This window comes from Oncorhynchus mykiss, chromosome 26 (genome assembly GCF_013265735.2).
Source record: "Oncorhynchus mykiss isolate Arlee chromosome 26, USDA_OmykA_1.1, whole genome shotgun sequence".
Lineage (NCBI taxonomy): Eukaryota > Metazoa > Chordata > Actinopteri > Salmoniformes > Salmonidae > Oncorhynchus > Oncorhynchus mykiss.
The window spans coordinates 23,198,413-23,212,302 of record NC_048590.1 but is presented as its reverse complement, the minus strand read 5'-3'; the positions used below and the strand labels follow the sequence as shown (position 1 = coordinate 23,212,302).

Genomic DNA, 13,890 nt, shown 5'->3' with positions numbered 1-13,890 from the left:
TAAACTATGGGGCCCAATACCATGGAGGAGTTTAGAAGGTAGGAACACGCTCAAACTTGTATTCTATAGGCTGGGATCCACACTATGTATGTAGCTGTTGCAAGTGTGCATTAGTCACTGGCTGTCCACTGGTCGTAAAACAATGATTGATAGGCAGCTTAAATGTCTTAATTTCAACCATTATTGGGATAAAATACACATACAGTTCCTTCAGAAAGTATTCAGACCCTTTGACTTTTTCCACATTTTTTTTACGTTACAGCCTTATTCTAAAATGTATTACTTTTTTTTTAAATTCTCAGCAATCTACCTACAATACTCCATAATGACAAAGAAAACAGGTTTTTATAAATACCTTATTTACATAAGTATTCAGACCCTTTGCTATGAGACTCAAAATTGAGCTCAGGTGCATCCTGTTTCCATTGATCATCCTTGAGATGTTTCTACAACTTGGAGTTCATTTTACATGATTTAGAAAGGCACACACCTGTCTATATACGGTTCCACAGTTGACAGAGCAAGCCATGAGTTTGAAGGGATTATCCGTAAAACTCAAGAGACAGGATTGTGTCGAGGCACAGATCTGGGGGAGGATACCAAAACATTTCTGCAGCATCCCCAAGAACACATTGGCCTGTGAACCACCAAGACTCTTCCTAGAGCTGGCCAAACTGAGCAATCGGGGGTGAAGGGTCTTGGTCAGGGAGGTGACCAAGAACCTGATGGTCACTCTGACAGAGCTCTAGAGTTCCAGAACCTTCCAGAAGGACAACCATCTCTGCAGCACTCCACCAATCAGGCCTTTATGGTAGAGTGACCAGAAGGAAGCCACTCCTCAGTAAAAATGCACATGACAGCCCGCTTGGAGTTTGCCAAAATGAACTTTAAGACTCTCAGACCATGAGAAACAAGATTCTCTGGTCTGATGAAACCAAGATTGAACTCTTTTGCATGAATGCCAAGCGTCCCTATGGTGAAGCATGGTGCAGACAGCATCATGTTGTGGGGATGTTTTTTAGCGGCAGGGACTGGGAGACTAGTCAGGATCGAGGCAAAGACAAACAGAGCAAAATACAGAGATATCCTTGATGAAAACCTGCTCCAGAGCACTCAGGACCTCAGACTCGTGCGAAAGGTTCACTTTCCAACAGAACCACAACCCTAAGCACACAGCCAAGACAACGCAGGAGTAGCTTCAGGACGAGTCTCTGAATGTCCTTGAGTGGCTCGCCAGAGCCCGGATTTGAACCCAATCAAACATCTCTGGAGAAACCTGAAAATAGCTGTCCAGCAACGCTCCCCATCCAACCTGAGAGAGCATGATCAGCAGAGAATAAATGGAGAAACTCCCAAAATACAGGTGTGCCAAGCTTGTAGCATCATACCCAAGAAGACTCAAGGCTGTAATCGCTGCCAAAGGTGCTTTTACAAAGGGTCTGAATAATTATGTAAATGTGATATTTTGTGTGTAGATTGCTGAGGGGGAAAAAACAATTTAATACATTTTAGAATTAGGCTGGAACCTAACACAATGTGGAAGAAGTCAAGGGGTCTGAATACTTTCCGAAGGCACTGAATACATTTGTGCACAGCCATCCACAACCACAATCTGTAAGGTGTAAATAGCTAAATGAGAGAGCAGCAGTGTGATTCACATCAATGCGCTATGTAGATATCAATAACAAGTGATATCCGTATCGCCCTCTAGGCTACAGCACTGCTGTCATCCTTACCTCCAAGCGTTTATTCAAGTTATATAATCTTTGGATACCGACAGCAGTCGCACCATTGGAAGACATAGCTTGGACTGTAGTCTAAAAAAGCCTATTCCTTCCCTTCTCCCACGATCCATCAAACACATTTGGTATGTCATCATAGTGGTCTCTGACTTGTGGTCAGATTCGCTCAGGCGGAACAAACTTTAAATCCTTTTTTCAATGCTGATTTGACAGCGTTGAGAAAACAGCAAGGTATCAAAGATTCTTTTTGCAAACACCTTGTATGAATTTGTAAATAATCATCATTTTTCAAAATTATCTATAATCTGATTACAATATTTTTGCTGGTAAAGTAATGGATTAGGTTGTGTTTGTGTGTGTGCATGTAATGGATTACATTACATGTAATCCATTACTACCCAACCCGATGTTATGTCATCACTAATGGCAAGACTAGTGATGTTGTGAGGCATGAAGCAGAGCCAAACTGGCTAACCGTCGTTCTGTCAAGGGCATGTTAATCGAAAGCTAAGTGATACTGAAACAGATGTGAACATTTTATTCCATCCCTGGCACAATATTGTGCCAGCTCAAACACTCCTTGGCCAATCTGCAAGCAGGACCACAATCATAGTTTGTTCTGTTTTTCACCTCTGTGGGTATGAGTGCAGTATGTTTGAATAATGTATATGACATGTGTTACAAAAGGGAAAATATAATATCTAGCAGCATTTCTATAACATATTTTACAATGCAAATGTATCCATTTACAATTTTATGAAATGACAATAACATGCAGGATTTCAATGACAATAACATATTTCCTCCTCCCGGAGGTGTCTCACCTACTATTGTCACTTCTCTGCTCTGACAGTAACAGAGTACACATCATCAACATGGTGCTTCTTCTTCCTATACCATATGGAACTACTCTTGAAATGAATTGTCACATCATGAGAAGAAGAACGGCAGCTGACTTCGCCTGAAGACTCAAACGGAATTTTTCCACTGCTCTATGTTCGCTACATACTTCAGGCCTGAGTCTGCATCGTTGAAGTCGTATGTGGTGACGTCACAATGAGGGGTGTCGTACTCTCTAACCAATCAGAGTATCAAAGACAACGACACATTTTCAAAACGCCGCTTTACCCATGTGTGTTCTGGCTCTGGCCCAACCCACTGGTTTCTGGGACCAATCAGAATGGTCAGAACGTGTTTGCGTTCTTGAAAACGCCGGGGAGGTACTCCGATCCAGACTCATTGCGGAGAAGAAAATAACGTCCGTTGGCGTGGCGTAGTGTTTGGCCGGAGCAAGGAGGTTGGGTAGCCAGGCAGATATAGAGTACTGTATAGTTGACATGATCTCTGTCTACCTCATTGCTTGAGCAATTCAGTTATTGCACATTCTGCTTAATGATACAAAAGCCTTATGCTGCTATGGTCCTACTGACACCATGAGATACTAATATGATGATTGGATGTTTGAGCGTCTGAATGCCAAGCTAAAGGTCTAGCAGCTGTAATACCACAGTCACCCACGACTCCCACTGTGAAGTGACCTGCAAGGCTACCGACTGGCAGCTTGGTCCTCTCCTCCAAAAAAATGTAGCTGTTGCTCAGTCTATCTCAAAGGATGGCTGTGTATAAATATTCCAGCTGAAGATGAATAGGTGATGAGGAGAGGGTTGCTTTAAAGAGGTTCACAGCGTTTTGGGTTGCTCAACTATTATTTTTCTTCTTTCTCCTCGGCCCTGCAACGTCTTCAAAGACTTCTCCCACGATACCTCCCTCCTCCTCCTTGATCATTGTGCATCCTCATCTACCCCTCCCTCACACAGTGCTTCCGTGTCAATCTCACACTTCTGTACAGAGAGCCCAGGTGGTCCCAGAGGATGCCCTGTGCCCTACAGGTCACTCTCACAACAGCAACACATCACATGGTAAACAGCTGGATCATAGGACAGCGATGAGCATTCAAACAGAAAAGACTACAGCACAGAGGAACCTTGAGTTGAGATGTGCATAGCTCCGATTAACTAGCTTAATCTGAACATTCAATGACAGAGGACATGACTAACAGCCTTTTTAAAAGCACATCGTCATTGAAATGTGCACCTGATCCCACCTTTCCATCTAATAAAGCCACCTAGTTTAAACAACAGCAACACATCTATAACAACCATGAGAATGAAACCCATTAATGCTGGAAAGTCATAACCCCAAAATAGGCATAAATACTCACCAATAGCTGTAGGTTGGTGGCTGATGTGGTCTATTTCCCAGGTGCACTCCTGAAACAAAAAGAGTACAAGGCTGAGTATGGTGAAGGGGCAACTTGTTCAGCTTAGACAGTAAAGCCTTGATCTATCACCCCCCTCCTTCCTCAGTCCCTTGGTTATAAAGTAGTCTGGCTTTTGGGCCAAAACAACATCATTACTGTGCCACTCACAGCAAGATTTCCTAATTGGTTTTTAAGCAACACCGCACAAATAAAGATGAGAAGCTCAAAAGGCCCAATCTTTAAACAGGAGAGTTAGAGCAGTGAGCACATGTTGACATCACATGCTCTTGGGGTACTTCCTGTCACAGCTGATCAGATCCTCATGCCAATGCACTCAACAAAGAGCACTTTGAGCTTATCTCTGGCTTGGAGGGGAGCATCCTGAAATGAACTGGTATGTCATTAGATTAGCAACAAACCCAAGCACTAACACATTTAAGAGAGGAGAAAAAAAAGTTGTCACTCAGTTTAGTGTGATGTGATTACTGAGTACTGTGACGGCCCTGAATTATTTTGAGCCGTCTCAGTGCTTCTCCTTCCAATAGGGTGCTTTCCCTTTAATTCCCAATTAAATAGCCAGCATCAGCTGCGCAAAAGTGGCGTTTGTGATGGAGACGTGACTGAGGATGTGTTCCCGAAGCTTCTCTATTCCGGTTGTTTTGTTGCTGTTAAACGTGTGTTTTGTAGCCTGAGAGTTTACCCAGGATCGGATCCACTCTTTGCGTCCGTGGACTACTCCTCTCTATTCTTCGTGGCCTTTCTCCGCTGGAGATCTGGTGGCGGATTGGATTGTCTGACTGACCGACTGACTACCACCTTTTTTGTATACGGTATTTCATTTGTTTTGATATGATGTATACGGTGATGATTTATGTAGTTAGATGTAGTTGAGGAATTAGTAAGAGCAGATACGCTTTAAAGTTCTGTGGTAAAATGGTTATATTGATTGTATGATTTAATACTGGGTTTACGCTACACGGAATGAACGGACAAACATTGCGTGACAAGTCACTTGAGTTCACTGAACTCCTTACCGGGCGGGACTCTTTTTAGGCCCGAGGTACAGGACATTTCTGGAGGAACCAGAACTCATTGTGTTATATTATTATGTGTGTGTAATCCATTGATGTTGCTAATACAACCCACGCAAAAGAATAGTTGTTTTTGAAGTTCTTTCAATGTTTTAAGGGTTTATGAAAAGTTGATTTCCCTTCTGACGTTTACATAAGTCCTTTGTATGGTGTAGACTTGACGGACCAGATGGGACTCATTCCCTCCCAAACAACAAAAGGAGAAACCAATGTTTTCTCTGGTAGGCACAACCTACCTGGCACCCCTATAAAAAAATAACCTCAAGTCAAAACCGTTACAGTACGGGCTCACAAAGATTCTGATTCATTAAGTAGCTCTATGTTGTTGGCGCCATAATGGGGAGAGGGAGCAGAGATGGAGGGAGGGAGGGAGAGAGGCAGAAAGGGAGGGAGAGAAGGAAAGAGGGGGGGTTGCCAATTGAGACAGGCAGCACAGGAAGAGGATGCTGCTGCTTGACTGTACTCTCTCTCTCTCTCACACACACATAATGCTCTCTCTTTTAGGAACACACCTCCCACTGGCCAGATGTGTTCTGCATGATAAGCCTTGTGCCGACACATCCTTCCTCCCCTCAAGGCTTCAGGTGGCACTGGAAGTGATTTGCACATTGTATTGTTACCAAGACTCATTTGGACACGCCAACCTCGCTAAAGAGATTCCTTACACTAATCAGGGCTAACACCACAGCACAGAGACGGTAATGTTATCTTACCACATCTTCCTATCCAGAGATAGCTTCTGTTCGTGCTCAGGCTGGAGTGCTGATTAAAGCTGGGCTGCTTCTTTGATGTCCTAAAACAGCCTGTCTCCCTTTACCAACATCAGCTGATACTGAAGGGGAGAGATGCTTCAAAGTAAAACAACACCAGGGCAAACAAGACTGATCCCCTGGGCCCTCAGTGTGAAGTGACAGAATTGTTTTCTGGGGTGTTTGCCTCCATCTCGGATACAGAAGGATAAGGGCATAGGCTTACTGCATTCTAACAAGTCGCATTCTACTTTTCCTTCCAGGAGAGGTTGCCATCGGCAGCTAAGCTCAGTCTGGGTGGAAACAGGGCAGATTCTCCCACAAATCTAGACAAATGGCTGGAGTCACAAGCTGTGCCCGATAGGCTACTGCAGCAGAGTCCAGCCAGTGTAAACCTCAGCCCCACATCCTCTCTGTGAAGGAAAGCTTCCACATCCACATTCCACTCCACAATTAGAGCCGAGAGAGGATCCATCCAGCTTCAGAGGGACAGTTAGTTTGTCAGGGGAGCTGTCAGGGGGAGAGGAGAGATGAGGAGAGGAGGGAAGAGAAGGGATGAGGAGAGGAGAGAAGAGAAGGGATGGGGAGAGCCTGCTGACAGCATGGAGACCTGAGTGTCACTCAACGAGCATGTGGGAGATGCCATGACTATAGAGTGCTGATGTTCACTGTCAGCCATCACGGGTCCTCAGGGGCCATGTGGGCCCACTCCTGCTATTAGCCTATGTCAAAACCCCTGGTGCAGTCTGACAGGTGTGCTGGTTAGGAATAGGAATAGTCTAAGTGTTGTTCTGTGCCCCCCTGCCCCCATGGCTGTGCCCAATGGCATTCTTCAGACATTTTAATTATCAACCATCATTTGGTTTAAGACGGGGTATAAATAAATAATTGTTGTGTGGCACACAGAAAAATCGAATCAAGAAAAATCTAACACATTAGCGCAGCATATCTAAATGCTTAGGAGAACTGATAGAGCCAGAAGAAGCATTGCCAGGTGATAAATATATGAGCAAGTAGCACACAGCTGAACTATCTACCAAACAATGCCCACGTTCCATCTGACGATTAAACTGTTTGAACCAATAGTAAGCAGCGCTGTGTGACTCATCCTCCCAGGGGAAGACACAGAAACCAACCAACTGTGTTTGTTACGGAGAACACAGTGCCAGTTATGAGGCAGAGCAGAATGTATTATCACCTCCTCTTCAGGTATTTGAAGTTTATCTGGGACATTTTCTCTGGTTTGCTCAACTTCTCAAGGCACAAAACAATCAGCACGTTTTCTCTGGCGACTGGAATGTGTCCTGCGCTCTCACACACATACAACACAAACACGCGCAAGCATGCAGACACACACACACACACACTCTCCTTTTCTCAGACAGATAAAGTGTCAGCAACACCACTGTCTCTCCCGCTCAGCCACGCAGTCACATTGTGCTCTGGCTGCAGTATCATCTCATGCCCTTGGGCTCCGTTTGGTCCCTGAGGCCCCAATCACACTGCAGTACACTGCAGCTGCTACTTCTCTGCATAGGACCATTTTGATCAGTCACAGGAGACACCAACAAATGACACTTGTTCTGTTGATGGGAGGAAAGTTACCAACACCTGCAACAACTCACAATCAATCTGCATACATTATCTAGAAATAACCAATTACAGTACATTACTGCAATATGAAAAAACAAAGTACTATGCCAAACATACAGTATCAGTAGGCCTGTCAAATGGTTACATCTGACATGTGGTGAGAACATGCAGCCTAATATAGTAGCTAGCTACATATGAAGGATATTCATTGTATCACTCTTCTGTTGATGAAAATGTCCTGCACAGCAGGATTATGCAACCTTGCAGTGTACGGTTTTAAAAGGCTTCTACAGTTTCTAATTTCCACTGAAAAAGGTCAGACTTGATTTGCCCTATGTAAAATACGCCTACAAAAAAATATCTACATTTGTATTTGTCTCATGCTTCGTAAACAACAGTTGTGGACTAACAGTAAAATGCTTACTTACAGGCCATTTCCAACCATGCAGAGAGAACGAAAAATAGAGACATAATTTAAAAGTAAAACACATAAAAGTATAATAGACACACAATGAGTAATAATGAGTAACAATAACTTAGCTGTATACAAAACATTAAAAACGTGTCTTTCCATGACATAGGCTGACCAGATGAATCCAGGTGAAAGCTATGATCCCTTATGATCACTTATTAAATCCACTTCAATCAATGTATAGATGAAGGGGAGGGAGACTAGGTTAAAGAAGGATTTTTAAGCTTTAAGACAATTGAGACGTGTTGTGTATGTGTGCCATTCAGAGGGTGAATGGGCAAGACTAAAGATGGAAGTGTCAAGAACAGGTTTGTGTCAAGAACTGCAATGCTGCTGGGACATCCAGCCAACTTGACACAACTTTGGGAAGCATTGGAGTCAAATATTGGAGTATGTGATGAGTCAAAAACAAGTTAGTGCAAAAAGGGTCAATGCAGATAGTTAAATAGATAACCAAATAGCTACCCGGACTAACTATTTAGCCGTCTTATGGCTTGGGGGGGTAGAAGCTGTTCAGGGTCCTGTTAGTTCCAGACTTTGTGCATCGGTACCACTTGCCGTGCGGTAGCAGAGAGAACAGTCTATGACATGGGTGGCTGGAGTCTTTAACAATTTTTTGTAGCTTTTATCTGACACACTGGGAGCTCGGCCCCAGTGATGTACTGGGTCGTACACACTACCCTCTATAGCACCTTGCGGTCGGATGCCAAGCAGTTGCCACACCATGCAGTGATGCAGCCAGTCAAGATGTTCCCAATGGTGCAGCTGTAGAACTTTGAGGATCTGAGAGCCCATGAGACATCTTTTGAACCTCCTGAGGAGGAAGAGGCATTGTTGTGCCCTCTTCACAACTGTCTTGGTGTGTTTGGACCATGATAGTTAGTTGGTGATGTGGACACCAAGGAACTTGAAGCTCTCAACCTGCTCCACTACAGCCCCGTCGATGAGAATTGGGGCGTGCTCAGCCCTCCGTTTCCTGTAGTCCACGATGAGTTCCTTTGTCTTACTGACGTTGAGGGAGATGTTGTTGTCCTGGCAGTGTCTCTTACCTCCTCCTTATAGGCTGTCTCATTGTCGTTAGTAATCAGGTCTACCACCATCATCGGCAAACTTAATGATGGTGTTAGAGTCATACGCAGCCAAGCAGTCATGGGTGAACAAGAAGTACAGGAAGGGCCTTTAGCAAGCACCCCTGAGAGGCCCCCGTGTTGAGGGTCAGCATGGCAGACGTGTTGTTGCCTGCCCTCACCACCTGTGGGCGTGCCATCAGGAAGTCCAGGATCCAGTTGCAGAGGGAGGTGTTCAATCCCAGTGTCCTTAGCTTAGTGAGGAGCTTGGAGGGCATTATGGTGTTGAACGCTGAGCTGTGGTCAATGAACAGCATTCTCACGTAGGTGTTCCTTTTGTCCAGGTGGGAAAGGGTCGTGTGGAGTGCAATAGAGATTGCGTCATTTGTGGATCTGTTGGGGTGGTATGCAATTGGAATGGGTCCAGGGTGTCTGGGATGATGGTGTTGATGTGAGCCATGACCAGGCTTTCACAGCATTTTATGGCTACAGATGTGAGTAGTACAGGGCGATGGTCATTTAGACAGGTTACCTTAGCGTTTTACAGACAGAGTCAGGGAGATGTTGAAAATGTCAGTGAAGAAACTTGCCAGCTGGTAAATGCACGCTCTGAGTACGTGTCCTGGTAATCCACCAAGCCCTGCGGCCTTGTGAATGTTAACCTGTTTAACTAGGGCTGGGCGATATATCAAATTAATTGGATTAATTCTAAATTATGTTTTTGCGTGATATTCCAAAATGACTGTATCGCAAGAATCTAGGTTTTGTTATTTTCCGTTTTTATGAGTGTTTATGTCCGCGTGTTCTCGTCTTGTATTTTTGGTCTCGTCTCTTTCGATCCTTCTGTGCTGTGTGCGCCTCCCCATTTACACCAGATGTCTGTATATAATTACGAGCTGCACCTCTCCGCCCTAACAATGGGAGTTGTTGTCCCAAAGGCGGGAAGGCAGGCGACAAGACTCGGTCAAAAATAAACCCATAGACACGCATTTGGCTTTATTTTTGGACAGATTTTAGCGGGAGTGAAACTTCTCACTTCGCCTCTTCTTTTATCGTTTACACACACTTCAAGCCCCTCCTCTTGCCTCTCACACCAACAAAATTGAGAGATCTCGTCTTCCTCTCTGACAAGAGGTTTTAACTCGCTACTTTCATTTGCAGAATCGGTCACGTGGACACCAAAACACATTGAGACATTATTTTACTGTACTAGAGGAGAAGATAACTTTTCGAACGATACCCTTTTTGTCTCAACTACCAAATTGCAAGCAGATCAGACACTACTAAAAACATTGAGCATACCCTTTCCAGAATCAGTTCGTCGCGCGGGGCATTAGGGTACCACTAGCAGCATTTTAGCCAAAGACTTATACTAGCTGTCTAGTCTGTTTTATAAATTTGCAATAAGCATAAAACACAATTATATAAAGGAATTGGCAACTCATTATCATTCTGAGAAATAAGGTAGGCCACTTGATTTCAACATCTGAACAAAGTGGACAGGCTCTCATGCTTTTCAAACAATTGGAGACAGACAGAACAAAAGTTCATAACAATTCAACTGTTTAAACTTGTTAGCTAGCAAATAGATCGAAGTTGGCTAAAGTTGATGTTGAAACAAATATTAGCTGGCTAATCACTAACGAGAGATTGTTGATTAGACCTGTGTTAATTCTCTATAGCCTAGTGCCTGCTACAAGAAGTTAGTCATGATTAGTTCATGTGCATTATGCATGGTTCTAGTTACATTTGTAACCAAAAAGGGAATGTTCATAGACAGACTTGAAAGCCAGATCATTGATTATTGCAAAAAAAAAAAGCAGGTTCAACTATTTTGATCAAATAATGCAATTATTTCCATATGGTTGTGGAAGGCTTATAAATAGATATAACTTCACAAGCCCTGAATTCATTAGACTATTGCTGACTTTTTGAAATGCAGTGAATATATTTTTTATATTTTTTATAACCCCTTTTTCTCCCCAATTTTGTGGTATCCAATTGTTTTAGTAGCTACTATCTTGTCTTATCGCTACAACTCCCGTACGGGCTCGGGAGAGACGAAGGTTGAAAGTCATGCGTCCTCCGATACACAACCCAACCGCATTGCTTCTTAACACAGCGTCCTCCAACCCGGAAGCCAGCCGCACCAATGTGTCGGAGGAAACACAGTGCATCTGGCAACCTTGGTTAGCGCGCATTTGCGCCCGGCCCGCCACAAGAGTCGCTGGTGCGCGATGAGACAAGGATTTCCCTACCGGCCAAACGCTCCCTAACCTGGACGACGCTAGGCCAATTGTGCGTCGCCCCACGGACCTCCCGGACGCGGCCGGTTATGACAGAGCCTGGGCGCAAACCCAGAATCTCTGGTGGCGCAGCAGTACAGCGCCCTTAACCACTGCACCACCGAAATGCAGTGAATATTAACTCTAAATTGTACAACAACGCTTCTAGAGATAATATATATATATTTTTTTATATCATTAGTCGCCCATAATTTTGAGAGAAAAAAAAAATAAAAAATCGATAAGATTTTTAGACCATATTGCCCAGCCTTATGTTTAACCTGTTTAAACATTTCCTGTTGCTGCCAGACTATTTTCCTGCTGTAGCAAACTGGCTCAAATTAAAATCATACATCTGTACATGGTTGAACATATCATATTCTGTCCTTAGGAAGTGATGACTGTAGTATGAGTCAGTGTAGTAGCTTCTCAGTGTCTGCTAACAGTGTAGAGTATTTGCCCTTCTTATCCGTTTTGAGAAAGGTGACAGACAGGTTGTGTGTTGAGCTTCTCCCAGTGTTCTGCAGACAATGTTAAGACCCTAGAATAGGCTGCGGTGTGGGTGACACCTCTAGGAGATCAAACATTGAGGAGCACACTACTGTCTGTCAATAACTCCTCTTAGCTGCATCATATGCCAGGAGCTGACGTCCATTCAGTTACATAACATCCTCCATGCTCGTTGATCTCTGCCGTAACACTTGGTCCACTCCCTTAGATTCCTCAGACAAATCACAGGAATATATGCAATCAGCCATAATTAATTACACACGCAGGGCTTCAATTGCTCTGCATGCACAGAAATATTCTCCATTCTAAATGGGTGAATAAGTGAAAGTCAACTATCCTCTACATAAGGCCTGACTCAGCACATGGACATCTCTGCAGTCCTGAGGAACACATGCGCGCGCACACACACACACCCCCCAACAGGTGAAGTCCAGAAGGAAATCTATTCCCATCGATCTCCTCTACCCTCTCCTTTTCAGCAGACAATTCATTTTAAAGGCTTGCTAAGCTTTTCCAAGGCCACTTTACACCCCATCAACCTTTTACAAGGTTTCCCACCTCTGTGATGCCATGCCCTTGCATCCCAAAGCAATCATTGGACTCTCCTCTATATTGCAGACACATATCGGCAGCAATCAGCGGGAAAGGTAATTAAAGGGCTTTGAGGCAAGAACTGTGATAAACACATGGTTATTAAAATATAAAATAGTACGCATTGACCTCCAGAGGTATTTGCCTTAGCCTGGAGTCTACGGTATATACAGTTGAAGTTGGAAGTTTACATACACTTTAGCCAAATACATTTAAACTCAGTTTCACAATTCCTGACATTTAATCCTATTAAATATTACATGTCTTAGGTCAGTTAGGATCACCACTTTAATTTAACAATGTGAAATGTCAGAATAATAGTAGAGACAATGATTTATTTCAGCTATTATTTATTTCATCACATTCCCAGTGGGTCAGAAGTTTACATACACTCAATTAGTATTTGGTAGCATTGCCTTTAAATTATTTAACTTGGGTCAAATGTTTCGAGTAGCCTTCCACAAGCTTCCCACAATAAGTTGGGTGAATTTTGGCCCATTCCTCCTGACAGAGCTGGTGTTTCTGAGTCAGGTTTGTAGACCTCCATGCTCGCACACACTTTTTCAGTTCTGCCCACACATTTTCTATAGGAATGAGGTCAGGGATTTGTGATGGCCACTCCGATACCAGAACTTTGGAAGTATGCTTGGGGTCATTGTCCATTTGGAAGACCCATTTGCAAACAAGCTTTAACTTCCTGACTGATGTCTTGTGATGTTGCTTCAATATATCCACATAATTTCCCTACCTCATGATGCCATCTATTTTGTGAAGTGGACCAGTCCCTCCTGCAGCAAAGCACACCCACAACACGATGCTGCCACCCCCGTGCTTCACGGTTGGGATGGTGTTTGTAACGGCTTCTAGGAGTAGTGGGTGGAGGAGTCAGGCGCAGAGAGCAGGGTAGTTCGAAACATAGATCTTTATTTCCAAGAACAGAGTGACGGTCACGCCACACACAAGGGCGCATAAAGACCCAGTCCAACAAACAGGACGAAACTGTTCGGAGAAACGGAATCCACAAATAATCCACACATCATGAACAGAAAAACAAGCCCGCACGAAAGCCGGCGGGCCTACCAGGTTTAAATAGCCCACAATCAAAACCTAAACACAAAACAGGCGCAACTAATCAGACACAACTAAATGAAACAGAAAAGGGGATCGGTGGCAGCTAGTAGGCCGGCGACGACGACCACCGAGCGCCGCCCGAACAGGAAGAGGCACCATCTTCGGCGGGATTCGTGACAGTGGTCTTCGGCCTGCAAGCCTCCCCCTTTTTCCTCCAAACATAATGATGGTCATTATGGCCAAACAGTTCTATTTTTGTTTCATCAGACCAGAGGACATTTCTCCAAAAAGTATGATCTTTGTCCCCATGTTCAGTAGCAAACCATAGTGGCTTCTTCCTTGCTGTGCGGCCTTTCAGGTTATGTTAATCTAGGACTCGTTTTACTGTGGATATAGATACCGTCGTAGATGTTTCCTCCAGCATCTTCACAAGGTCTTTTGCTGCTGTTCTGGGATCGA

At 44.0% G+C, this 13,890-nt stretch overlaps 1 protein-coding gene across 3 annotated transcripts in view; it reads right to left on the bottom strand.

Moving 5' to 3' along the window:
* Window positions 1–13,890, bottom strand: part of LOC110506433 (amyloid-beta A4 precursor protein-binding family A member 2) — an 85,997-nt gene that overhangs the window by 54,500 nt on the left and 17,607 nt on the right. For all 3 annotated transcript variants that reach the window (XM_021586033.2, XM_021586036.2, XM_021586034.2), the window contains exon 2: window positions 3,964–4,012. The gene's annotated coding sequence lies outside the window, so the exon portion shown is untranslated. The remainder of the gene's footprint in view (window positions 1–3,963; window positions 4,013–13,890) is intronic.